Here is a 26,351-nt window from a genome sequence, read left to right as displayed (position 1 = left end):
AATGCAAAAAGAAAACAAACCGTTTCGTGTTTTAACTCTTTGAACTTTTCTTTTGAGTTTTTAACTAAGATTTTATTGTGTTCTTTAACACACTTTGTAACTGTTTTGAAAGTGCTAGGCAAATTAACTGTTAACTATTACTGTTATTATTGTTATTGACAGTCTGGAGCTTTGGCAGTATGGAAGGTGGATGCGAGAGGGAGACTTCATGGAAACCACCTTGTAAACATGAGTACAAGAAACCTTTAACTTGCTGCATCTTCAGACCGTCCACACCTGGAGAGTAAGCAGCCTTCGAAGTCCCATATCAAGTGGAAGAGTATGACATTTTTTTAATCAAATACTATTTTTTGTATTTTATTATAGTGATGTGGCAATGCTAGCTCGAGCATCTGTGAGAGGAGATGAGCGTGCGCTGGACAAGTTTAGCTGGAAGGGGGCACCTCTGAAGATGGGGCCACAGGAGGGACTTGGATTCTTTATCTGCACTGCAGATGGTAGGAGTTTGTGATTCCTGTTGGAGTTTGGAAAATTAAATCATTTGTTATTTTCAATGCATTTGACCATACTTTCTTTAAGACACAATTTGTTTTTTCATTGCCTTGTATAATTTTGTCTGAGGCCAGCAGTCTTCTGCAGTCACAGCCCTCAATGTATAAAGGCTGTTTATTTTATTTGTTTGTTCTGTAAATTGCATTGATGATACTTTGCTTTATTTTTGAACAGTTACGAAGAACAGTATGAGAAAAGTATTCATGGTTTTAGAAAGTCTGATTAATCCAGCAGACTTGTTGAAAATTATATCAAAAGTGTATTTTGCCTCTGTGAAGCAGTAATCCTGTGGGAGTCTCCAGAAAGGGGAAAATACAACAAGCTATAATGCTATTGATCCAGAATCCAGTCTGATCTTTAATAAATATGAACACTTTGTGGTTTGAGCTGTCAGATATTCCACTTATTTCATCTTTAATCCCATGTCTTATGCATATAGGTAAAGTCCATAGTGTGGATGAGTATTGTAAGACGAGTGTCCTTCTCAGTGTGGAGGGCTCCATCAAGAAACTTCTCTACATGCTACGTGCTACATAACTATGTTTTGTCTCTTGATGAGACTCTGGGATATGAGAGGGGAGAGATGATCAACTGTGTTTCATACTGTGCAGGCAAAGGCAAAAGTTTGCACAGAATTGTAAATGAAAAGAAGCTTTTTCTTTCCCATCACCATATTCCTGAATGTTTCCAAATGCATAGGTTAAAAAAAACAAAACTCGTTGCTTTTTTAAAAATTCTGCAACACTCAGAAATCCTAGCAGCTGGCACCACCAATGGACGCATAGCAATGTGGAGGATGGTGGTGCAGTCGGGTAGCAGTAGACACTAAGCCCCAGTGGAAACTGCAGACACCAACAGAAATTGGAGGAAATGTCACTCAGCTACAGGTAATGTCTTGACCAGCATTAGTACATTACTTTCGTTTGGTTTAATTACACTTTTATTTTAACTGGAGATTGACAGTAACAACACTGTTTTTCTTTGAGCCAAAATTTCATTGAAGGAAATTTCAATGCAGCTTTGATGCTGGATGGAGACAGCAATGCATTTTAAAACCCTGACTTGGACTGTGGGAATCAAGTCTTTACAATACGCACACACACACACACACACACACACACACACACACACACACACACACACACACACACACACACACACACACACACACCAGCCTGACCAATAAGAGCCAAGAGTTGCAGTGATAGGCAGGCTGAACCAGCAAATAGCCAGAAACAACTGGTCAGTGCAGCACCGCCTCAGGTACCACATACAGATTTTAACTGGCTTCTGACTTTGTGTGGTGTGGAGTATGCTAGATTTTATATAAATATGGATGAGATTAGCTGGGGATGAACAAAATCTCCTTCAGCAACTATTAAATAGCCAGAAGGGGCCAGACAGTCAATATATTAATTCAGCGTTCCTACAGAACAGACCGTAAAGCATTCCCAAAAAGTCAAAACAATTATTTTAGCAGCTGATTTCTGTACTTAAAAAAACCCCAAACAAACATTTATTATAGCTCTATTATGTAGGTAATGTAGGAGACGTGGACACAAATACACAGAGGGTTAACGAGGGAAGTGGGAGCACACGGGGAACACAGGCGACACTGATAATCATAACGAGACACGGCAGGAGTAACACAACACTGACGGGAGACTATCAAAGTAAAACAGGAAGCACACAGAGACGCAGACCAGATTGGAAGAGAACACAGACATAGCGGGCTGGGAAAACATGGAATAAAACACAAGGAGGAGAAACGAGGCATGGGGGCTGGCAGATACACAGAGGGGGCACACAGGGGGTAAAGTCACGAGGGGAAATCAAATAAGCAACATCTTAACAGAACAACCGAGGGACCCTAAAGCTGACATCAAACAACAACAATACAAGACACACAAAAAACCAGGTAGAAGTCCCAGGACCATGACATGCAGGTGGTTACATATGGTTAAAATGATTCAAATGCACTAAGTATGCATGTTTTTCATATCAATATAGTCCATAACTTGATTACTGTCTGTAGCCCACATGATTAAACACTTTAGTTACATAAAACATGTGAGTTTAGATTTTATCTACTGTATAGCCTGTATAGTAAATTGATATGTAGCCCAATAAGTATAAAATCCAGAAAGCTACACAACATGGGGCGGTTCATTTACAAACACAGTTCTAACTTGAGTTTCACACAGTTTTTATTAGAAAACAATCAAATTGTTAAATGCTTCAAGTACACAAAATGTCAGAAATCTGCACCGTCATGAACAGAAATTTAAACCTAATTTTTCGTGATTTGTTGATTAACCCTCCGAGGTCTAAATCCCACGTTGTGCACATCAACATCACAGATTTGTACAAATCAAATTTATAACAAAGACATGTTAAATATTAAGCACTGGAAACAGCTTGTTGTTTTGTTGCCATAGCGTTTTGTTTTGTCTCCATTTAAAAGATATCAAAATCTGAGCAAACAACTTGATGTCAAAAGAATCTCTGCACATTCCGCAGTCTTTGCTGCTAAAGTGACATCACAGCATTTAAGCATGTTTGAATGAAAACATCAGCATATGAACACAAAACTGAAGAGACACTGCAACCGAATGAAAGCAGACCACTATTTAGTGACATTTGGACGTTTCCCTGAGGATTAACTGCTGTGTAATCTACCAAGAACTAAAGTAAGCTCAAATTTCAGTTTATAAACTCAAGATCATTTACTTAAATATATAAAGCCTGATTTCCCTGCTTGCCAGGACAGTATTTATGTACTTTACATTGTGCAAGACTAGACTATATTTTCCATCATAGAGAGGATGATGTGGATCTATTATTCAGGAAAACAAATGAAGACTTAACTATTTGTCAGCTGATGTAATATTTGACAAATGATACATAAATTAGAAAATGTTCTTAATCATATCTTAGAGTGACAGAAGCTCTTTTTAACACGATTATTTCTCAGATTATTTTGTTCATTTAGGAAAATAGAGAAGACGTAAGTTTTGTTCTCAAACAAACTATTAGAATTTCTGAGAAACTGAGCCTACGTGCACATGTACACGGCTATTTTTGAAAGCGCAGCTTTGTCTCTGCATTTGGGCCTTTCGTCCACACCTAAACAGCAGATTGAGTCACTGAAAGGTGAGATTTTTAAAAAGCACGTTTTTGTGTTCAGGTGTGGACGAGGAAAACGGACATTTACTCAGGCAATGTCAAAAGTGTGCGCCGCTGTTGAAGTCACGCTGTGGCCACGTTATTGTTTACGTGAGATCAATTTCTACAATGGCAGATGTAGACAACATACTGTGTCTGTTAATCTTAGTATCTGCAGTTTTTACACGCTTACATCAGACGTGGATTCTACATTCAACACAGACGCTCTCCCAACCCAAATCCTGACGTCGGTTTGGAAGAAATGTAATTTAAAAAAATGACATTTATGTATGCTGTATGCATTTAGTCCATTCCAAAGTTGTGAGTCTGTCTTTAGTTATTAACATTTGAAACGATGAAGGCACGTGAAAGTAACACAAAATTAGCTGCTTTTCCAGAAAAAGACAAAAACTTCTCAGAAGTACGTAAGGTTTTATGAGGTTTTCCCACCCAGGCTTCTAGACTTCTGATTGGCCAACATTTCTACACGGTTAAGATTTGGCGTGTTCTTGACAGCGTTTCACTTTGTTTTTAGTGTTTAGATGTGGAAGGAGATATTTTTTCAAAACTGCACATGTGGACTGGATTTTTATTTTTTTTAAACGAAAAAGGAAAAACGTCCGTTTTCAAACATAGCCGTGTACGTTTGGACGCAGCCTAAAGTCATCACAAAAAAAGCAAATTCTCTGAACATTCTGGGTTGAGGTTTAGTGATCATTGTTGTTTTGTGTTCCTTGTAGTCAAAATGAGTGCAAGTGGAGACGGACCACAAAATAACCAAAACGGTAAGCACATGTACTCAGTCTTGAAATTGATGAAAAACAGATTTTCAGCAGATAGTTATGGATGTTAATTAAAAGATTTAATGATCTTGCAGGCCAACAGGTTAACCCACGAATGTTGGCAAATGGAGATCAGGAACCTGCTAATGGCTTCCTGAACAGACTGTATCGCGCTCTCCATGAATATTGTTGCTATCTAGATGAGCTAATAGCTTCAGTACTGGCACAATATGACAATTACCTTTACGGGGACGAAGACGATGACGATGACGACGATGACGACGACGACGATGACGACGATGACGACGACGACGACGACAACGACGATGACGACGACGACGACAACGACAACAACGATGACGACAACGATGACGACAATGACGGCGGCGACGGCGACGGCAACGATGACGATGACGATGACGATGACGACGACGACGATGTTCAAAATATTCATGTGAGGGACAATAATGCCAATGGTGACAACGATGAACAGCACGGGGATGCTGTGGTTGTGATCATTTTCAATGTTGGTGGCATTGAAAATGAGGAGGCATTTGAAGGCCGCATGGATGTTCGCCAGTACATCCCAGAAGAGGACCCTCAGCCAGGTGTTTCCAGGAAGAGGTCTAGAGAGAGGGATGAAGAAGATTTAGGAGCAAACAAAAGAATGAGATGGAGCGATGATGACTCTGAAGTATTTGAAGATGCGCACGAAGAGCTTGAACACGAAACTGGAGGCTCGAGGAAGCGTTCCCGAGAGGATTTTGAGCAAGAAGAGGAATACTTGCCTGTGTGCAAACTTCAGAGGTGTTCAATTGAGTCGACCAGCAGCAATGAAGACTAAGACTACTTCGACGGGTTTTTTCAGTATCCTTTCAGTAATCTGATGGCCTACTCAGGTGATCCTGAATCCTCTATGCTGCAATAAGCTGGGCATACACTGTGCTGCGATTTTTCAGTCGCGTTATTCGGCTCCTGATCAAACTGTAGGATTGACTCGCAGGGGTGAGAAGTTTGATCAAGGCCAAACTCGGGACGATCCCCAAAACGATCGCACGACTGAAAAATCGGCTCAAAATGGGCCAAAAATCGCACAGTGTATGCCCAGCATTAGGCTGCCGGGGGATTCCCATGATGCACTGGGTGTTTCTTCTTCACCCACTATGTTTAATAGACCTCTCTGCACTGAATGGTACTTGTTATTAACCTCTGTCTCTGTTCCATGTCTTTATACTATTTTCCTTGCCCCTCCCCAACCGGTCGCAGCAGATGGCCGCCCCTCCCTGAGCCTGGTTCTGCTGGAGGTTTCTTCCTGTTAAAAGGGAGTTTTTCCTTCCCACTGTCGCCAAAGTGCTTGCTCATAGGGGGTCATATGATTGTTGGGGTTTTCTTTGTAAGTATATCTTACAATATAAAGCGCCTTCAGGTGACTGTTGCTGTCATTTGGCGCTCTTTAAATAAAATTGAATTGAAAATTAAATAGATGTCACTGTGATGATTTCTTCCCTGCATAGAAAGCTTAGACCCAAATGCAGATTCAATGCACATGGTTAAACTATTTATGAGACTTTAGAGAGGGAATGGAGAACGTGGCTCGAGCTAGGAGTGTCAGCAGACAGCAGGAACCAGAGGAAAAGCTATCGAGAGACTGAACACCTGGCTCCTGATGGGAACAATCCAACGGGAATTCTGCAACAGAGGGAGAAGAAGTTGCTGGACGGGTAAGGGAGTTTGAGGGTAGGATGAGTACGTTGGCAGAGGAGACCTAAACACAGGGAAAACAAGGTTAAACACAGGGAAGGAGCACGCCAGAACTGGAGCAGAGGGGAAGCCTAGTTACCACTGGAGATGGCAGAACAAACTGGCGAGGAGTAGCAGGCAGCGCTGGTTTAAGAAGCCCTCCTGCTGATTGTTTGCAGATGAGGCCCAGGTGAGATGCTGGAAACTCCACCTCTGAAGTGTGGACACAGTATCCCCATTCCAAGTGGAAAAGCCCCTCAGACACTTCCATGGTGCATGACAAGAAGGATGAGAAAGCATTCATGGTCCATCCATCCCTCCGTCAGCGTAATGCCTAAAAGTTTATTCAGATGTAAATGTATTACATTTTTAAATAAAGATCATCAGTGTTTTTAATGACGCTGCAGTTCATTCATGTGTCTCTATTGGACAGTGTTGTAGAAGTTACAGAAGACAGGAATCAGTTCCAGCTTGGCCTGACATTTGATCACTAGTGATGTGTGATACCACTGATTTCCTTTCCGATCCCATACCACGTAAAATTCAGGGTGGTATCGACGATACTGCTCCGATACTTTGTACAAAAACTTTACTCTTTTATTGTATCTCAAATTATAGCGTCATAATCATTACAGGACATCAGATTACTTGTTCTTATCACTTAATAATGCAGAATTCATCATATAGAAATCAAAAACCTGAAGTTGTGCACTATGTGAACACCTTGCCTGCCTGCAGCACTAAAGGACTCCCTGAGAGACGTCTGTCTCACCCTAGCAGCACCCGTCCTTCTCCTCCTCTTCAGTTTGCCTCAACATAAGCTCGTCATATTCTGTGATATGATTTACTTTGAGGTGTTTGACAAGGTTAGTGGTGTTGCCACAACACCTCACTTTCTTGCCACATGTATCGCAAACCACGTCTGGGCTGTTTGTGGATGTAAAATACGTGCGCACATGACTCCAGTTACGCTCAGCCATTGTTGTGAGTGCGCACGCCACAGGCTGCCACACATTTATACAGCCGTATTTCACACATGACTATAAAAGGCGGAAGAGGGAGTAGTTCTTTCCAATGTAGACAATCTGAATGATAGTTTCTTTCCACTGTGTTCCTGTTAATGAAAAACTACAATTTACCCCAAAATGATTCAAATATCGATATTTTAATGTGGAAACCTTCTGTTTCCACATCTGGACTTTCTGTTGCTGCCCACGCGGGTGAAACTTTCTTTGAAGTGGCTCATTGAAGTTGTAATTGATAATCAATTCCCACACAATGAGAGAATCCAATCAATTTGTTTATCAGGGGAAAGGTGTGATTTCTTAGGACACTGGAGCCTAACATTAACTGGTTTAAAATTAGCTTATTTCCATAAGAAGAAAAACATACTGAGAAAGAGATCACCAAAATATACATGTACAAATGTGAAATAGTCATATGTAGTGTGAAAGAGCTATTTGACATCTTTAAATTCAAAGTAATGTATAAATCCACTTACATAAAACATGAAAAGGCGGCGCAGCGATGCCCATCTCAGCCAGTGTATGATGGTGGGGCAAGATGGCAGCTTCCACAACATGACGCCAGCTCCTATGTATTTTTAGTAGATAAATGATACGTTTATGTATCAATTTGTTGGAAGATGTAATTACACCTTAATTATGTAATTAGAAGCAAAAATGATTTTTTTTAAATCAAATCACCTCAAAAAATTACTGTACTTACTTTCTAAATCATTCTTTACCTCTGAAAGGGGTGGCTGTGGCTCAGGAGGTGGAGCAGGTCATCTACTAATCAGATGGTTTTTGGGTCGATCCCTGGCTGCTCCAGAGTGCATGCTAACTGTCCTTGGGCAAGACATTAACCCCAAGTCACTCTCTGATGCATTCATCAGAGTATGAATGTGTGTGAATGTTAGGTAGAAAGCACAGAAAAAGGGCTTCTATGAACAGGTGTGAATGAGGCAACCTGTATAGAGCGCTTTGAATGTTCAGGTAGAGTAGAAAAGCACTGTAAAAATTTCTCTGTGTTGATTTCTTTTGGACCTCAAACATTACTCACCTTGTTGCAGGTTTCTTTATTAATGCTGAAAACCCAGAATGGAAACTGACCTTACTGCTTCCTTCCTTTCCAAACTATTGCGGCTCCTCCAACCAACGGCCGCGGCAGGCTAAACATGAGGACACAGATGACGTGCAACAGTAAATGGTAAATGGCCTGTATTTGTATAGCGCTTTTCTAGTCCCTAAGGACCCCAAAGCGCTTTACACAACCTGTCATCCACCCATTCACACACACATTCACATACTGGTGATGGCAAGCTACAATGTAGCCACAGCCACCCTGGGGCGCACTGACAGAGGCGAGGCTGCCGGACACTGGCACCACCGGGCCCTCTGACCACCACCAGGCGGCAACGGGTGAAGTGTCTTGCCCAAGGACACAACGACCGAGACTGTCCAAGCCGGGGCTCGAACCGGCAACCTTCCGATTACAAGGCGAACTCCCAACTCTTGAGCCACGATCGCCCCATGAGATACACCTCTGTACTATTTGCTACTTTTATTCCACATACAACTGTCCACTGTACAAATCGGCACACGGCCTCAAACCATTAAACAAATGCACAGACTGCACAAATAACTGCACCATTTACTATGCCAAATTTCAACATTGGCCTATTGCATAACTTAGTGCAGAAGTATACATAAACCAAAAGATGCATCAAAATGATTCAAGCTGCGCTCAAGCTGCAGTCAACAGAAGGTTTCGCCTCATGCTCACCCTACCTTTCTGCTCATTAACATCAGGTGCCGTGAACAGGTGAGTGCAACCACATTTATCACACCCATTAAATCCTTTTATCTCATTGTGTTTGAATAATTGTAATTCCTTCTACTGGGATCTCAGCCAGAAGTCCATCTTTCACCTCCAGCTCATTTAAATCTCAGCTGCCAGACTTATAACAAATTCAAAGAAATAAATCATCATTCTCCTCCTCACAACCTTTTGGGTATACGATACATGGGTACAAGCCTTGTTACAGATTTGGTCACTTTTTATGAACCAAGTCACTGCCTGCATTCTGCACATCAGACACTCTTAGCTGTCCGTGCAGCCTGGCTCAATGCAAAAAGAAAACAAACCGTTTCATGTTTTAACTCTTTGAACTTTTCTTTTGAGTTTTTAACTAAGATTTTATTGTGTTCTTTAACACACTTTGTAACTGTTTTGAAAGTGCTAGGCAAATTAACTGTTAACTATTACTGTTATTATTGTTATTGACAGTCTGGAGCTTTGGCAGTATGGAAGGTGGATGCGAGAGGGAGACTTCATGGAAACCACCTTTTTCTTTCCCATCACCATATTCCTGAATGTTTCCAAATGCATAGGTTAAAAAAAACAAAACTCGTTGCTTTTTTAAAAATTCTGCAACACTCAGAAATCCTAGCAGCTGGCACCACCAATGGACGCATAGCAATGTGGAGGATGGTGGTGCAGTCGGGTAGCAGTAGACACTAAGCCCCAGTGGAAACTGCAGACACCAACAGAAATTGGAGGAAATGTCACTCAGCTACAGGTAATGTCTTGACCAGCATTAGTACATTACTTTCGTTTGGTTTAATTACACTTTTATTTTAACTGGAGATTGACAGTAACAACACTGTTTTTCTTTGAGCCAAAATTTCATTGAAGGAAATTTCAATGCAGCTTTGATGCTGGATGGAGACAGCAACGCATTTTAAAACCCTGACTTGGACTGTGGGAATCAAGTCTTTACAATGCACACACACACACACACACACACACACACACACACACACACACACACACACACACACACACACACACACACACACCAGCCTGACCAATAAGAGCCAAGAGTTGCAGTGATAGGCAGGCTGAACCAGCAAATAGCCAGAAACAACTGGTCAGTGCAGCACCGCCTCAGGTACCACATACAGATTTTAACTGGCTTCTGACTTTGTGTGGTGTGGAGTATGCTAGATTTTATATAAATATGGATGAGATTAGCTGGGGATGAACAAAATCTCCTTCAGCAACTATTAAATAGCCAGAAGGGGCCAGACAGTCAATATATTAATTCAGCGTTCCTACAGAACAGACCGTAAAGCATTCCCAAAAAGTCAAAACAATTATTTTAGCAGCTGATTTCTGTACTTAAAAAAACCCCAAACAAACATTTATTATAGCTCTATTATGTAGGTAATGTAGGAGACGTGGACACAAATACACAGAGGGTTAACGAGGGAAGTGGGAGCACACGGGGAACACAGGCGACACTGATAATCATAACGAGACACGGCAGGAGTAACACAACACTGACGGGAGACTATCAAAGTAAAACAGGAAGCACACAGAGACGCAGACCAGATTGGAAGAGAACACAGACATAGCGGGCTGGGAAAACATGGAATAAAACACAAGGAGGAGAAACGAGGCATGGGGGCTGGCAGATACACAGAGGGGGCACACAGGGGGTAAAGTCACGAGGGGAAATCAAATAAGCAACATCTTAACAGAACAACCGAGGGACCCTAAAGCTGACATCAAACAACAACAATACAAGACACACAAAAAACCAGGTAGAAGTCCCAGGACCATGACATGCAGGTGGTTACATATGGTTAAAATGATTCAAATGCACTAAGTATGCATGTTTTTCATATCAATATAGTCCATAACTTGATTACTGTCTGTAGCCCACATGATTAAACACTTTAGTTACATAAAACATGTGAGGTTAGATTTTATCTACTGTATAGCCTGTATAGTAAATTAATATGTAGCCCAATAAGTATAAAATCCAGAAAGCTACACAACATGGGACGGTTCATTTACAAACACAGTTCTAACTTGAGTTTCACACAGTTTTTATTAGAAAACAATCAAATTGTTAAATGCTTCAAGTACACAAAATGTCAGAAATCTGCACCGTCATGAACAGAAATTTAAACCTAATTTTTCGTGATTTGTTGATTAACCCTCCGAGGTCTAAATCCCACGTTGTGCACATCAACATCACAGATTTGTACAAATAAAATTTATAACAAAGACATGTTAAATATTAAGCACTGGAAACAGCTTGTTGCTTTGTTGCCATAGCGTTTTGTTTTGTCTCCATTTAAAAGATATCAAAATCTGAGCAAACAACTTGATGTCAAAAGAATCTCTGCACATTCCGCAGTCTTTGCTGCTAAAGTGACATCACAGCATTTAAGCATGTTTGAATGAAAACATCAGCATATGAACACAAAACTGAAGAGACACTGCAACCGAATGAAAGCAGACCACTATTTAGTGACATTTGGACGTTTCCCTGAGGATTAACTGCTGTGTAATCTACCAAGAACTAAAGTAAGCTCAAATTTCAGTTTATAAACTCAAGATCATTTACTTAAATATATAAAGCCTGATTTCCCTGCTTGCCAGGACAGTATTTATGTACTTTACATTGTGCAAGACTAGACTATATTTTCCATCATAGAGAGGATGATGTGGATCTATTATTCAGGAAAACAAATGAAGACTTAACTATTTGTCAGCTGATGTAATATTTGACAAATGATACATAAATTAGAAAATGTTCTTAATCATATCTTAGAGTGACAGAAGCTCTTTTTAACACGATTATTTCTCAGATTATTTTGTTCATTTAGGAAAATAGAGAAGACGTAAGTTTTGTTCTCAAACAAACTATTAGAATTTCTGAGAAACTGAGCCTACGTGCACATGTACACGGCTAATTTTGAAAGCGCAGCTTTGTCTCTGCATTTGGGCCTTTCGTCCACACCTAAACAGCAGATTGAGTCACTGAAAGGTGAGATTTTTAAAAAGGACGTTTTTGTGTTCAGGTGTGGACGAGGAAAACGGACATTTACTCAGGCAATGTCAAAAGTGTGCGCCGCTGTTGAAGTCACGCTGTGGCCACGTTATTGTTTACATGAGATCAATTTCTACAATGGCAGATGTAGACAACATACTGTGTCTGTTAATCTTAGTATCTGCAGTTTTTACACGCTTACATCAGACGTGGATTCTACATTCAACACAGACGCTCTCCCAACCCAAATCCTGACGTCGGTTTGGAAGAAATGTAATTTAAAAAAATGACATTTATGTATGCTGTATGCATTTAGTCCATTCCAAAGTTGTGAGTCTGTCTTTAGTTATTAACATTTGAAACGATGAAGGCACGTGAAAGTAACACAAAATTAGCTGCTTTTCCAGAAAAAGACAAAAACTTCTCAGAAGTACGTAAGGTTTTATGAGGTTTTCCCACCCAGGCTTCTAGACTTCTGATTGGCCAACATTTCTACACGGTTAAGATTTGGCGTGTTCTTGACAGCGTTTCACTTTGTTTTTAGTGTTTAGATGTGGAAGGAGATATTTTTTCAAAACTGCACATGTGGACTGGATTTTTATTTTTTTTTAAACGAAAAAGGAAAATTGTCCGTTTTCAAACATAGCCGTGTACGTTTGGACGCAGCCTAAAGTCATCACAAAAAAAGCAAATTCTCTGAACATTCTGGGTTGAGGTTTAGTGATCATTGTTGTTTTGTGTTCCTTGTAGTCAAAATGAGTGCAAGTGGAGACGGACCACAAAATAACCAAAACGGTAAGCACATGTACTCAGTCTTGAAATTGATGAAAAACAGATTTTCAGCAGATAGTTATGGATGTTAATTAAAAGATTTAATGATCTTGCAGGCCAACAGGTTAACCCACGAATGTTGGCAAATGGAGATCAGGAACCTGCTAATGGCTTCCTGAACAGACTGTATCGCGCTCTCCATGAATATTGTTGCTATCTAGATGAGCTAATAGCTTCAGTACTGGCACAATATGACAATTACCTTTACGGGGACGAAGACGATGACGATGACGATGACGACGATGACGACGACGATGATGACGACGATGACGACGACGACGACGACAACGACGATGACGACGACGACGACAACGACAACGACAACGACGATGACGACAACGATGACGACAATGACGGCGGCGACGGCGACGGCAACGATGACGATGACGATGACGACGACGACGATGTTCAAAATATTCATGTGAGGGACAATAATGCCAATGGTGACAACGATGAACAGCACGGGGATCACAATGATGTGGTTGTGATCATTTTCAATGTTGGTGGCATTGAAAATGAGGAGGCATTTGAAGGCCGCATGGATGTTCGCCAGTACATCCCAGAAGAGGACCCTCAGCCAGGTGTTTCCAGGAAGAGGTCTAGAGAGAGGGATGAAGAAGATTTAGGAGCAAACAAAAGAATGAGATGGAGCGATGATGACTCTGAAGTATTTGAAGATGCGCACGAAGAGCTTGAACACGAAACTGGAGGCTCGAGGAAGCGTTCCCGAGAGGATTTTGAGCAAGAAGAGGAATACTTGCCTGTGTGCAAACTTCAGAGGTGTTCAATTGAGTCGACCAGCAGCAATGAAGACTAAGACTACTTCGACGGGTTTTTTCAGTATCCTTTCAGTAATCTGATGGCCTACTCAGGTGATCCTGAATCCTCTATGCTGCAATAAGCTGGGCATACACTGTGCTGCGATTTTTCAGTCGCGTTATTCGGCTCCTGATCAAACTGTAGGATTGACTCGCAGGGGTGAGAAGTTTGATCAAGGCCAAACTCGGGACGATCCCCAAAACGATCGCACGACTGAAAAATCGGCTCAAAATGGGCCAAAAATCGCACAGTGTATGCCCAGCATTAGGCTGCCGGGGGATTCCCATGATGCACTGGGTGTTTCTTCTTCACCCACTATGTTTAATAGACCTCTCTGCACTGAATGGTACTTGTTATTAACCTCTGTCTCTGTTCCATGTCTTTATACTATTTTCCTTGCCCCTCCCCAACCGGTCGCAGCAGATGGCCGCCCCTCCCTGAGCCTGGTTCTGCTGGAGGTTTCTTCCTGTTAAAAGGGAGTTTTTCCTTCCCACTGTCGCCAAAGTGCTTGCTCATAGGGGGTCATATGATTGTTGGGGTTTTCTTTGTAAGTATATCTTACAATATAAAGCGCCTTCAGGTGACTGTTGCTGTCATTTGGCGCTCTTTAAATAAAATTGAATTGAAAATTAAATAGATGTCACTGTGATGATTTCTTCCCTGCATAGAAAGCTTAGACCCAAATGCAGATTCAATGCACATGGTTAAACTATTTATGAGACTTTAGAGAGGGAATGGAGAACGTGGCTCGAGCTAGGAGTGTCAGCAGACAGCAGGAACCAGAGGAAAAGCTATCGAGAGACTGAACACCTGGCTCCTGATGGGAACAATCCAACGGGAATTCTGCAACAGAGGGAGAAGAAGTTGCTGGACGGGTAAGGGAGTTTGAGGGTAGGATGAGTACGTTGGCAGAGGAGACCTAAACACAGGGAAAACAAGGTTAAACACAGGGAAGGAGCACGCCAGAACTGGAGCAGAGGGGAAGCCTAGTTACCACTGGAGATGGCAGAACAAACTGGCGAGGAGTAGCAGGCAGCGCTGGTTTAAGAAGCCCTCCTGCTGATTGTTTGCAGATGAGGCCCAGGTGAGATGCTGGAAACTCCACCTCTGAAGTGTGGACACAGTATCCCCATTCCAAGTGGAAAAGCCCCTCAGACACTTCCGTGGTGCATGACAAGAAGGATGAGAAAGCATTCATGGTCCATCCATCCCTCCGTCAGCGTAATGCCTAAAAGTTTATTCAGATGTAAATGTATTACATTTTTAAATAAAGATCATCAGTGTTTTTAATGACGCTGCAGTTCATTCATGTGTCTCTATTGGACAGTGTTGTAGAAGTTACAGAAGACAGGAATCAGTTCCAGCTTGGCCTGACATTTGATCACTAGTGATGTGTGATACCACTGATTTCCTTTCCGATCCCATACCACGTAAAATTCAGGGTGGTATCGACGATACTGCTCCGATACTTTGTACAAAAACTTTACTCTTTTATTGTATCTCAAATTATAGCGTCATAATCATTACAGGACATCAGATTACTTGTTCTTATCACTTAATAATGCAGAATTCATCATATAGAAATCAAAAACCTGAAGTTGTGCACTATATGAACACCTTGCCTGCCTGCAGCACTAAAGGACTCCCTGAGAGACGTCTGTCTCACCCTAGCAGCACCCGTCCTTCTCCTCCTCTTCAGTTTGCCTCAACATAAGCTCGTCATATTCTGTGATATGATTTACTTTGAGGTGTTTGACAAGGTTAGTGGTGTTGCCACAACACCTCACTTTCTTGCCACATGTATCGCAAACCACGTCTGGGCTGTTTGTGGATGTAAAATACGTGCGCACATGACTCCAGTTACGCTCAGCCATTGTTGTGAGTGCGCACGCCACAGGCTGCCACACATTTATACAGCCGTATTTCACACATGACTATAAAAGGCGGAAGAGGGAGTAGTTCTTTCCAATGTAGACAATCTGAATGATATGTCTGTGAAGGTTCTCAGTCTTCCAGGTCATCGTAGTCAAAGGAGCTTGCAAAGAAAAGCGTCTGGACTTCTTTAAGTTGCTTGAAGACGTTTCACCTCTCATCCGAGAAGCTTCTTCAGTTCTAAGGTCAAATGGTGGAGGACACTGGAGCCTAACATTAACTGGTTTAAAATTAGCTTATTTCCATAAGAAGAAAAACATACTGAGAAAGAGATCACCAAAATATACATGTACAAATGTGAAATAGTCATATGTAGTGTGAAAGAGCTATTTGACATCTTTAAATTCAAAGTAATGTATAAATCCACTTACATAAAACATGAAAAGGCGGCGCAGCGATGCCCATCTCAGCCAGTGTATGATGGTGGGGCAAGATGGCAGCTTCCACAACATGACGCCAGCTCCTATGTATTTTTAGTAGATAAATGATACGTTTATGTATCAATTTGTTGGAAGATGTAATTACACCTTAATTATGTAATTAGAAGCAAAAATGATTTTTTTTTTAATCAAATCACCTCAAAAAATTACTGTACTTACTTTCTAAATCATTCTTTACCTCTGAAAGGGGTGGCTGTGGCTCAGGAGGTGGAGCAGGTCATCTACTAATCAGATGGTTTTTGGGTCGATCCCTGGCTGCTCCAGACTGCATGCTAACTGTCCTTGGGCAAGACATTAACCCCAAGTCACTCTCTGATGCATTCATCAGAGTATGAATGTGTGTGAATGTTAGGTAGAAAGCACAGAAAAAGGGCTTCTATGAACAGGTGTGAATGAGGCAACCTGTATAGAGCGCTTTGAATGTTCAGGTAGAGTAGAAAAGCACTGTAAAAATTTCTCTGTGTTGATTTCTTTTGGACCTCAAACATTACTCACCTTGTTGCAGGTTTCTTTATTAATGCTGAAAACCCAGTGTAGCATCCAGTCGAACTGAGAAGGCCAGAACTGATGGTTGTTGAATGACCTTTATTATTCCTTGCCGTGTATCAGACAACGAACCAACGTAAGAGCTAGACAAACAAATAAAACAATTACCATATTATTCATGTAACAGCATCTTAACCGCTCATTACGCTGGTCTAACCGTTTTCTACTAAACTATATAAAACATATTATGCATTTCAGATTGCTCAAATTAAATCACATACATTACAAACCTTGTTCCCCTGTCGACTGTAGCTAGAACCATTCGTTTTTGTACAATTTAACTATATTCTTCTCTCCCTTTTCTCCGTTAGCATTAGTTTTCCGTTTTCTTCCATCTCTTTTGCACATCAAGTTGTTTACCGTTACATCATTCACTTCCGGTCACACAGGAAGTTACCACAATAAAAGTACAAATTTTATATTACGTCAATATGCGCTAGCTTTACATATCCGCCTTTACACTCCCACCAAATTATTTGCTGTTACAAACAAAATAAAACACAAATAATTTCTAAACAGGTAACTTAACAATGATAATACCTTTGTATATGCAACAACTAATTCTCATTGCATTTTAACTGCTTAGTGCATCTTGCTTTTGACAACTTTCTAACAGTAGAACCAACTTATGAACTGGGCGTTCCACTGTAGACATCTTATGCAAACGTTCACCCCTTTTACTAAGGTTTCTGTCTGCAAAGGTTACTTTGACCTTTCTCACAAGTCCATCTTCGTCTGTTATGGTGTCCACAACCCTACCAAGTCTCCATTGGGATCGTGGCAGTATTTCTTCCTTGTCCATCACTATGTCACCTACTTGCATATTCCTTTTAGCAGCATGCCATCTCTGCCGAACCCTGATGTTGTGAAGATATTCTCCAAAATTGCTCCGTTAGGTATTGTACCTGACGCCATTGCTTCCAAGCGTACAGATCCTCTTTAACAAACTGTCCTGGAGGAGGCAAAGCTGTTGTGGTTTTCATAGTTAGGAGATGATTTGGAGTTATTGGTTTCAAACTGTTTGGATCATTGAGCTTGTCTGTCGTCAACGGGCGGCTGTTTACTATTGCAGCTGCTTCATAGAGAAAGGTTCTGAGCGATGAATCGGTGAGTCGTCTCTTTGCGAGAGCAAGTGTGGAGTTGAGGATACACGAGGTCTGCGGTTGTGAGGCCGGTTGGATGTGCTGCCATATTCTCTGAAACGCCTGTGGAGACGGCTTATGGTTGAGAAATGAACATTCAATGCACGGGCGACAGATCTGGTTGACATTCCTGCTGTCAGCATGCCAATTGCACGCTCCCTCATTGCTTGTGGCATCTGTGGCATTTTGCTGTGAGACAAAACTGCACATTCCAGGGTGGCCTTTTGTTGTGGGCAGTCTGAGGTACACCTGTGCACTACTCATGATGTCAGATCAGCATCCTGATGTGGCACACCTGTGAGGTGGGATGGATTATCTCAATATAGCAGATGTGCCCACTACCACACATTTGGACTGATTTGTGACCACTGTTTGGGAGGGATGGTTATATTGTGTATCTGGAATGAATTTTAGGTCTCTACGTCCATCCCATGGGGAATGGGAGCAGTAACAAAGGTGTTGCGTTTACATTTTTGTTGAGTGTATATTATACTGTTGCGTAAACGTGCCTATCCAGAGTTGGGACTAGGAATAAGTGTTGCAGACTTACCTGCCTCTCTGCAGCTTCTTTCCCCCTGTTAAATTTACACATAAAATCTGCAATCTTAAGTCCACCTTGTTAATCAACCAAAGACCCAGACAGAGTCTTAATTCATTCGAAAGCCTGATGCTTAGCCTTTTCCACCCCAGCTGGAACACACAAAAACCTTTTTTTATTTTTTGTTATCTATCATCCACCTGGGACCTACTTAAGAGTTTGTGCCATATTTCTCAGACTTTTTATCTGATTTAGTGCTCAGCTCAGATAAAATGATTGTCGTGGGTGATTTTCACGACCATGTCGAACTCTAGATCTTTTTCTGACATATGGCATAGAAACTGAAAACTTAATAATATTTCCTGAAAACCATCTTTTGTCAGACTCTGGAACTCTCTCCCTTTGAGCTTGAGATCTGTGGACTCAGTGGTCTCTTTAAAAAAAAAAAAAAAGGCTAAAAACTCATCTTTTTAAACTTGCTTTTGGTTAATTCTTGTTTTTGTTTTTTGTTTTAGCTTTTCTGTGAAGGACTTTGATTTTGATCTTGAAAGGTGTTATACAAATAACATTATTTCTTTAAGGTATTTTTTCTCCAATTGATCTTTCTGAGTTAACTTCAGTAATTGCTTCCTCCAAACCATCAACGTGTCTTTTAGACCCCATTCCTGCAAGCAGAGGTGGCTAGTAACGAGTTACATTTACTCCGTTACATTTACTTGAGTAAGTTTTTGAAAAAAACGTACTTTTAAAGTACCTTTTTTGCACGATACTTTTTACTTTTACTTGAGTACATTTATGAAGAAGAAACGGTACTTTTACTCCGCTACATTTGCAAAATTCGACTCGTTACTTTTTAAAAAATAATTCGTTTAACACATTAGATAACATGCCGGCAGTGGAGTTTCCGGTAACTTTTTTACCAGTAAGATGTGGCCATGCAGTCACATGACCAGTTTGAAACTGTGGCGGTCCGAGCAGCCCAAGCGTTTCAAAGTAGCGGACACACGGAAAGAAGAAACACGAAAACATGGCAGAGTCTACGCTAGAGCTGAAGAGGATGAACAGCATTTTCCTCACATACAAAGAATGTTTCTCTTAAACGCAGTACAAAAGAACAGCTATGTCTTCAGTGTCGGTGTCTTTAGTGAGAGCCAAAACAAACAAACTCGTGTAACCTGAGGAAACGGTAAGTTTTCTCTAAATATCTTTTTAGCTGTGGTTAGCTGGATGTCAGTCTTATGTTACAGCATCTGTGTCGAGTTCGAGCTGCGAGTGAATGAAAAACATTGACCAGGCAGCTGTGATTGAGCAGCAATGTCCATCCAACTCTTTTTGTGGTTGTTGTAGTCGTGATAATTTTGTGAGGCCACATTGAAAAGCCTCGGATACGGAAGCGTAGAGCTGCCACCCAGGCAAAAGAAAAATAGAGCTATATCACGTTATAACATGAAAAGTATATTATTATTGTTCTAACAATATACTACCATGTTAGTACAATATACCTTTCATGTTTGAACAATATAATATCACGTTATTACAATTAGGGCTGGGCCATATTATACCGTTCACGGTAATACCGGTATAATGTTAGGCAACGATAGGAAAATGAAATATCGCGATAGAATATGAGTAAAACGCGCATGCGCAGTGCCTTTGTTTTCATACGCACATGGCCGATTGTTGAGTGAAACAGATGAACCAGAATTGGTTTGTAAAAATGGTGCAACTTCCGTGATGTGGAACTGGTTTGGTGTTTGTCCGTCAGATACACGACAAAGCACATTTTTTTGCAGAACATGCAAGCGGCCGTCATTATTGTCGTATTTGTCGGACTAAGATGCTCTTAAATCTGGGAGTAATCTGGGTCCAAAACTCTGTAATTTTCAGGTCAAACAACACTGCAGCACCACTGAGAGTTAAAAACTGTCTAAATTCTTTCATCTTTAATAAAACGATCAGCATTGCTGCTTTACCAGGTGTAACTATGAAGTTTAACTTCCAGGCATCCATGAAAACAAAATTTATTACATTTAACGGAGTTAGAAGTTAGCAGGAAGCTAGCGGAAGTTAGCTCGCTAGTTTCGCTAGTTACGTAAGCATGATATAGCATGTTCTGACTGAGAGATTTCTGAAAAAATTCAAACTCTGCTATCACTTCCAACATAAATGAAGACAGGAAACTAAACAGCAGTGACGTTTGTAGGGTTACTGAAGTTGGGCTAGCTGGTATATAATGATGTGCTACGTGATCGCTAGTGACACAGCTATGTTAGCATAACATAAACAGTGAAGCTGGAGGAGGAACACTAACACTTTTCCACTTATAAAAGTTAACGTTAAGGTTCCTGATAGTTAGAGACAAATGCAATCGCATGGCAGGATGCTGTAAACGGACCAAACTTCAGTCAGGAGTACAACTGAGATAATCCATCCACAATACGAGGTTAGTCATTAATATACTGCAACAACATGGGAATAGAGCAGCTGCCAGAGAATTCAACATTAATGAATCAATGGTACAGAAGTGGAGGAAGCAAGAAGAATGAGTTTAATAAAGTTTGATTTATCTGACTGCTTTGTTTCGCTTAATGTGCCTTATAATCCCTTGCACCTTATGGTCCGAAAAATACGTACTGCACACTGCAGTTTAATGTTGCAAAGCACCTCTTTTTAACTTCAGTGGATATTATACATGGTTATGCTCAGGATATGTCAGCCCATTTCTACTGGAAATGACTTTTGGTTAAACTTTCAGCAAGGAATTTGCATTTGCACTGTTACATTTTTATAAAGCTTTAATGTACATAAAAACCAGCTTCTTGTTTAAGTGAAAATAAATGGAAGGTTGTCTTTTTGCACTAGTAATGTTGTGGAGTTGTATTTTGTCTCGCATCAATTATATTGTCAGTTATATCGTTATCGCAAATTTCAAATATATATCGTGATAAATATTTTTGGCCATATCGCCCTGCTCTAATTACAATATACATAATTATCACGTTCGTACAATATAAATATTATATTGTACGAATGTGATATTATATTGTTCAAACGTGAAAGGTATATTGCACGAACATGAAAAGTATATCGTTATGACAATAAACTTTTCACGTTATAAAGTAATATAGCTCTATTTTTCTTTTGCCTGGGTGGCAGCTCTACGCTTACGTATTCGGATGAGCTTGCCAAAGTCCTACAAGTTGTGCCTCCATCTCCTGTGTCCCGATCACACGCTGCACTGCCGTGCTGCTCCACCTTTTCTCTTTCATTTCTGTGTTTGTGTGAGAGGCTGCGTTGAGGCGCGACAGGATTTCAAACAGGTTTGATTGTCTTGCGACCATACGATTGATGATTGGGAGCTGGTCGTGAGGTGTTAACTGCTTTTCGTTACCCCATGTATACTACACGATGCACACACTATTAAGGCAAAACTTGGGCCGATCCCCAAAACGGTTGCGCAACTGAAAAATCGGCTGAAAATGGGCCAAAAATCGCACAGTATATGCTCAGCTTTTGGAGGCTAGCTCCAAACAAACATCTGCAGCTTGGCAGTGTATACAGCACTATAATGACCAGACCTAATTCTTTTGAAAACCATACATCTTTCCACAGGTCTCCACTTCATCAGACATCACCTAGACTCAGAGCTGGATGAGGCCAGCACAAACAGCGGCCTATTCGACGAAGATGATGGATCCATGGGGTCAGGAAAGCCAGAAGCAGGGGAGCTGGAGAGGTACCTTTCTTGTCCATTCACTGGAGGTGTGGATCTATTGCATGGCGTTCCTCACATCAAGAAGCTGTCGATCAAAGTCAGTACAGCTCTTCCTGCATCTGGAGCTTGTGAAGGACTTCTTAGTCATGCAGGACTCCTGTTCACTGCTAAACGGTTACAGCTTCACAGAAAGAACCTTGACAGCAAACTGTTGCTGAAGCTTAACCATCACCTCACTGAGTGAAGAAATGGCACATTTTTGCTAAATATGCAGAAATAAATGCACACCCATACAATTTGTGGTAAACTGAGCTGCCTTGTATGTACATATGTTGAAGATGCCTCGTTCTAATGTTTTCTCTGAGGCTGCTGCTGTTTAGATATTTATATTATTTACTGTAGATATTGGTGAAAAAAGCTTTATGTTGTGAAAAACTGAAATCTGGAAATTAGAATTGTTGTGCCTTATTTTGTTGATGTTTTCACATATAGTCCTTTTGAAAATACTAAAATTTGTATTTTTACTCTTACTTGAGTAACTTTTTTGACCACTACTTTTCACTTTTACTTGAGTAATAATATTTTAAAGTAATGCTACTCTTACTTGAGTACAGTTTTTGGATACTCGACCCACCTCTGCCTACAAGACTGCTCGAAGAAGTCCTGCCATTAATTCATGCTTCAATCTTAAATATGATCGACCTATCTCTAATAATCAGCTATGTACCACAGGTGGCAGTAGTTTAAACCATTAAACTTAAAAAAACATCTTTTGACCCAGCGGCCTTAGCTAATTACAGGCCAATCTCCAACCTTTTTTTTTTTCTCATTCCAACAGTTCTCGAAAGACTAGTTGTAAAACAGCTAACATCATCTGCAGATGAATGGCTTATTTGAAGCACAGAAACAGCTTTAGTGAAGGTTACAGATGATCTTCTTATAGCCTCTGACAGCGGACTCATCTCTGTGCTTGTCCTGCTAGACCTCAGTGCAGTGTTGAATACTGTCGACCATGAAATTTTATTACAGAGATTAGAGCATGTGGTAGCTTTTACAAATACTGTGTTACAATGTTTAAATCATATCTAATAGATTCCAATTTGTTCATGTAAATTGGGAGTCATCTTTACACACTAAGGTTAACTATAAAGAGAATGCGTTTCTTGAAGAAAATGCGAATGCTGATACGTTAATATTCTTTTAGCTGTAATTCTGTAATTGCTGAAATATTTGGGTAACTTGATAAATGTAGCACCCCTGACTCATTACTCCACTATAGCCGGATATGCCCTGAGTTCTAGTTACCTTGAACTTACCCAGTTGCCCAGAGTGCAAGCTCCCCTGAGTTACACACGTAACACCTTTATCTTACTCTGAACTATAGATAAGAAACAGTACCAGACACAAGATCTTCTGTTTAAACCAAGCAGGTTTACTTAATGAACTGGTGAACACCCAATAAATCAATAAAGTAAGAAGTCTCTTGCAATGATAAAATATAACAATAATAACAGTTACACAGTTCTTTACCGTAATGGGCCTCACACACACACTCTCACACACCACCCAGTTTCCCAAGTCCCCTCGGTGCAGGCCTGGATCAATGGTAGGGTGCATAGGAATCAACGGTCCTAAAAGAAAACAAAATGGTGCTCCTACCTGGAAACCTTAGTCTTTTGTCCACAATACACTCACAGCACACCGAGAGGTCCGTTCCTTAGGTCGCCGAGCTGCACGCTTACTCCTGTTAAGCAGCAGACCTGGGCGAAGACTCCTTCTGCCCCCCCCCCCCCCCCCCCCCACACACACACACACACACACACAGGATTGTACATTAACATAAAACTTTTGTCGGAACCATACTGAATTTCACAAGAGAAACACACACATATGAAGAGAGAGAGAGAGAGTATGCATAGTATGCAAACAGCTACCAAACAGCCATCATAATTCGTCATACAATGAGAACAGGACAAATCAACAATTAACAATCACTAATTAATATTACAATCTGTAACATAATGTATCGTTTGGAGTTTAGTCTGTTACTGTTACCATTTTTACCATTTCTTTTTGGAGCAACTGTAATCCACATTATTTCCTTAGGGATTAATGAAGTATTCTGATTCTGATTGTTACAGGATGACCTGCCATTATCCAATGACACATCTGCTTACCTGTATCTTTTGCTCATTTCTCCTCCTCTTCTTTTCTCTTTTTTCTAAACATGATTTGAACCCAGGATTCAAATCATGAATACATAATGGGCTTGGATTTACAACATTATGAATGAAATGTGCTCTATTTGGAAGCAGCAGGGCCCCCCTCCCCTTCCCACGGGTTGTGTGTAAGACATTAAATCATCAAACTGTAAATTATAAATTTTAAATTGTTAGTGATCCCTTTGCCTCGAGTTCTAAAGTCTGTATTTATTTTCTTACTCTTCTTATATTTATTGTTTGTTTACTTGCACTGCTGTAACTGGAGCCTCGCCGTCTCATCTCTCTATATACTGGACTGTATGTAGCGGAGATGACAATAAAGTTTACTTTGACTTCAGCAGCGAGCAGGCGCACCGAGGAAAAACAGTATCTTACTGACAGGAGCTTTTGAGAGAGGGCCATCAAATGAGCAGATAAATTAGTTTTCAATGAAAAGATAATTGTAAAAGTCATCGACTGCCTCCAACTGCCCAGATTTGAACCACCTGTCTGCTGAAGACAAATCCATCAATGAAAAATAAGCCTGAAATTAATGTGCCAATCAGAATGCTCTGTCATTCCCATACATTTAAATTCACTATCTGAAAATAACTGCCAAAGAGCTTTGAGTTGGACTGCAGTAAATACTAAAATAGTGTTACTCTGTAGCAAATTCCTGTCAAATTTGTCTTGGTGCGCCTGCTTAAAAAACTGCTTCTAAATCCAAGATCTTGACTCCTATCAAAATAGTTTTTAAACCACGAGGGTCCAAAAGACTTGTTCTACACAACTGTGTATTTTAATGTTTCTGGTCTCAAAAATGTGGTCACAAGAGTCTTTTCTGCTCTTGAGACAAACTCCTCACTCAAAAGACAATGGATCACAATGGGTCAGTTAGATAGTACTTCCTTTACTTTCATCTATGAAGCTCAAAAAGTGTACATCTCTTAGCTTTGAGAGACACATCGTTAGGAAGTGACCCACGATTGGAATGCTTTGAGGGTAAAATGATGGCTGTAGAGCGAAAACTGTGGACACGGCAGCAGCTGAGAGATACGTTTTTAAGATGAATCTTTTGGTTTCTGCCACTGTGGCAGCTGATCTTCTCAATTAAACCGCCAACATTCCGTCCCATAGAGACATCCATTATAAACTGTGAAACGGGTGAAAGGAAGCATGAAACTTAAACTGGAACTGATGGAAAAACTTTAAAAGGTATTGAAACGATAAATACAACCTGAAAAGTTCAATGTCTTGGCTTTGTTTTAAACTTTGAACAGTGTCTGTAGGTGAACGTATGTGGAAGCAGAGTTAACCCTTTTGCTCCCCTTTGGGGCAGCTCCGGACCCCGGGGGTCCCAGAGGAGTACCCCTGGGTCGCATTTCACAGGCCGCGCATCAGGGTTGGCTCCCGCGCCCTGTACACCCACGTTTCCCTCCCTGAATGCCACTCCCATTTCAATTTTTCTCCTAGTTTCAGGCAGGCTCTATCACGTTCATCCATGGGAGGCCGCTGTTAACCCTTGTGCTCCCCTTCGGGGCAGCCCCAGACCCCGGGGGTCCCAGAGTACCCCACCCTCAGTAGAGACAGGTGAATGAAAATGAAAAAAAAACCCAGAACGATCATTTGGGGTCGTCGAGTGCCCCAGAGCGATTCTAATGGGTTTCGTCAGGGGCTCGGGAAAGAAAATGTAGCACTTGGGGGCCACGCACAGAAGCTGCTGCGGCAGCGTGGGGGTCATTGATACCCCAGTACATGAAAATGAAGCATAATCACAATAATGATAATAATGATAATAAGAAGAAGAATACAACACACAGACGCTTCTGAGTTTTATTTTATTTTATTTGAAATTACACTCAAGGATGTGTAATTGGGTGCCTCCTGGGTGAGGTGTTCCAGGCATGTCCCACCGGGAGGAGGCCCCGGGGCAGACCCAGGACACGCTGGAGAGATTATATCTCTCGGCTGGCCTGGGAACGCCTTGGTATTCCCCCGGATAAGCTGGAGGAGGTGGCTGGGGAGAGGGAGGTCTGGGCCTCTTTGCTTAGGCTGCTGCCCCCGCGACCCGGCCCCGGACAAAGCGGATGAAGATGGATG

At 41.1% G+C, this 26,351-nt stretch overlaps 3 long non-coding RNA genes across 6 annotated transcripts; 1 reads left to right on the top strand and 2 right to left on the bottom strand.

Annotated features, from left to right (window-relative positions):
• The first annotated feature begins 233 nt into the window (after nt 1-233).
• Nucleotides 234-1,163, top strand: LOC113028477 (uncharacterized). Its single transcript, XR_003273240.1, has 3 exons — nt 234-283; nt 367-497; nt 992-1,163. It is a non-coding gene; the product is annotated as an uncharacterized LOC113028477 (long non-coding RNA).
• A 4,765-nt stretch (nt 1,164-5,928) lies between these two features.
• On the bottom strand, nt 5,929-8,044 carry LOC113028476 (uncharacterized). Of its 2 annotated transcripts, none has more exons than XR_003273238.1 (3): nt 7,968-8,044; nt 7,741-7,832; nt 5,929-6,573 (listed from the first exon to the last, which is right to left on the bottom strand). It is a non-coding gene; the product is annotated as an uncharacterized LOC113028476 (long non-coding RNA). The 2 variants fall into 2 exon arrangements; XR_003273239.1 differs by having other exon boundaries at nt 7,987-8,020.
• Nucleotides 8,045-14,320: 6,276 nt separating this feature from the next.
• Nucleotides 14,321-16,347, bottom strand: LOC113027861 (uncharacterized). 3 transcript variants are annotated; one of them, XR_003273144.1, is made up of 4 exons: nt 16,269-16,347; nt 16,041-16,132; nt 14,732-14,965; nt 14,321-14,656 (listed from the first exon to the last, which is right to left on the bottom strand). It is a non-coding gene; the product is annotated as an uncharacterized LOC113027861 (long non-coding RNA). The 3 variants fall into 3 exon arrangements; XR_003273142.1 differs by having other exon boundaries at nt 14,321-14,965; XR_003273143.1 differs by having other exon boundaries at nt 14,321-14,965; nt 16,288-16,321.
• Between the last annotated feature and the right edge of the window lie 10,004 nt (nt 16,348-26,351).

The sequence above is a fragment of the Astatotilapia calliptera genome, chromosome 8 (genome assembly GCF_900246225.1).
Source record: "Astatotilapia calliptera chromosome 8, fAstCal1.2, whole genome shotgun sequence".
Lineage (NCBI taxonomy): Eukaryota > Metazoa > Chordata > Actinopteri > Cichliformes > Cichlidae > Astatotilapia > Astatotilapia calliptera.
This window is presented reverse-complemented; position numbering and strand designations above follow the sequence as displayed.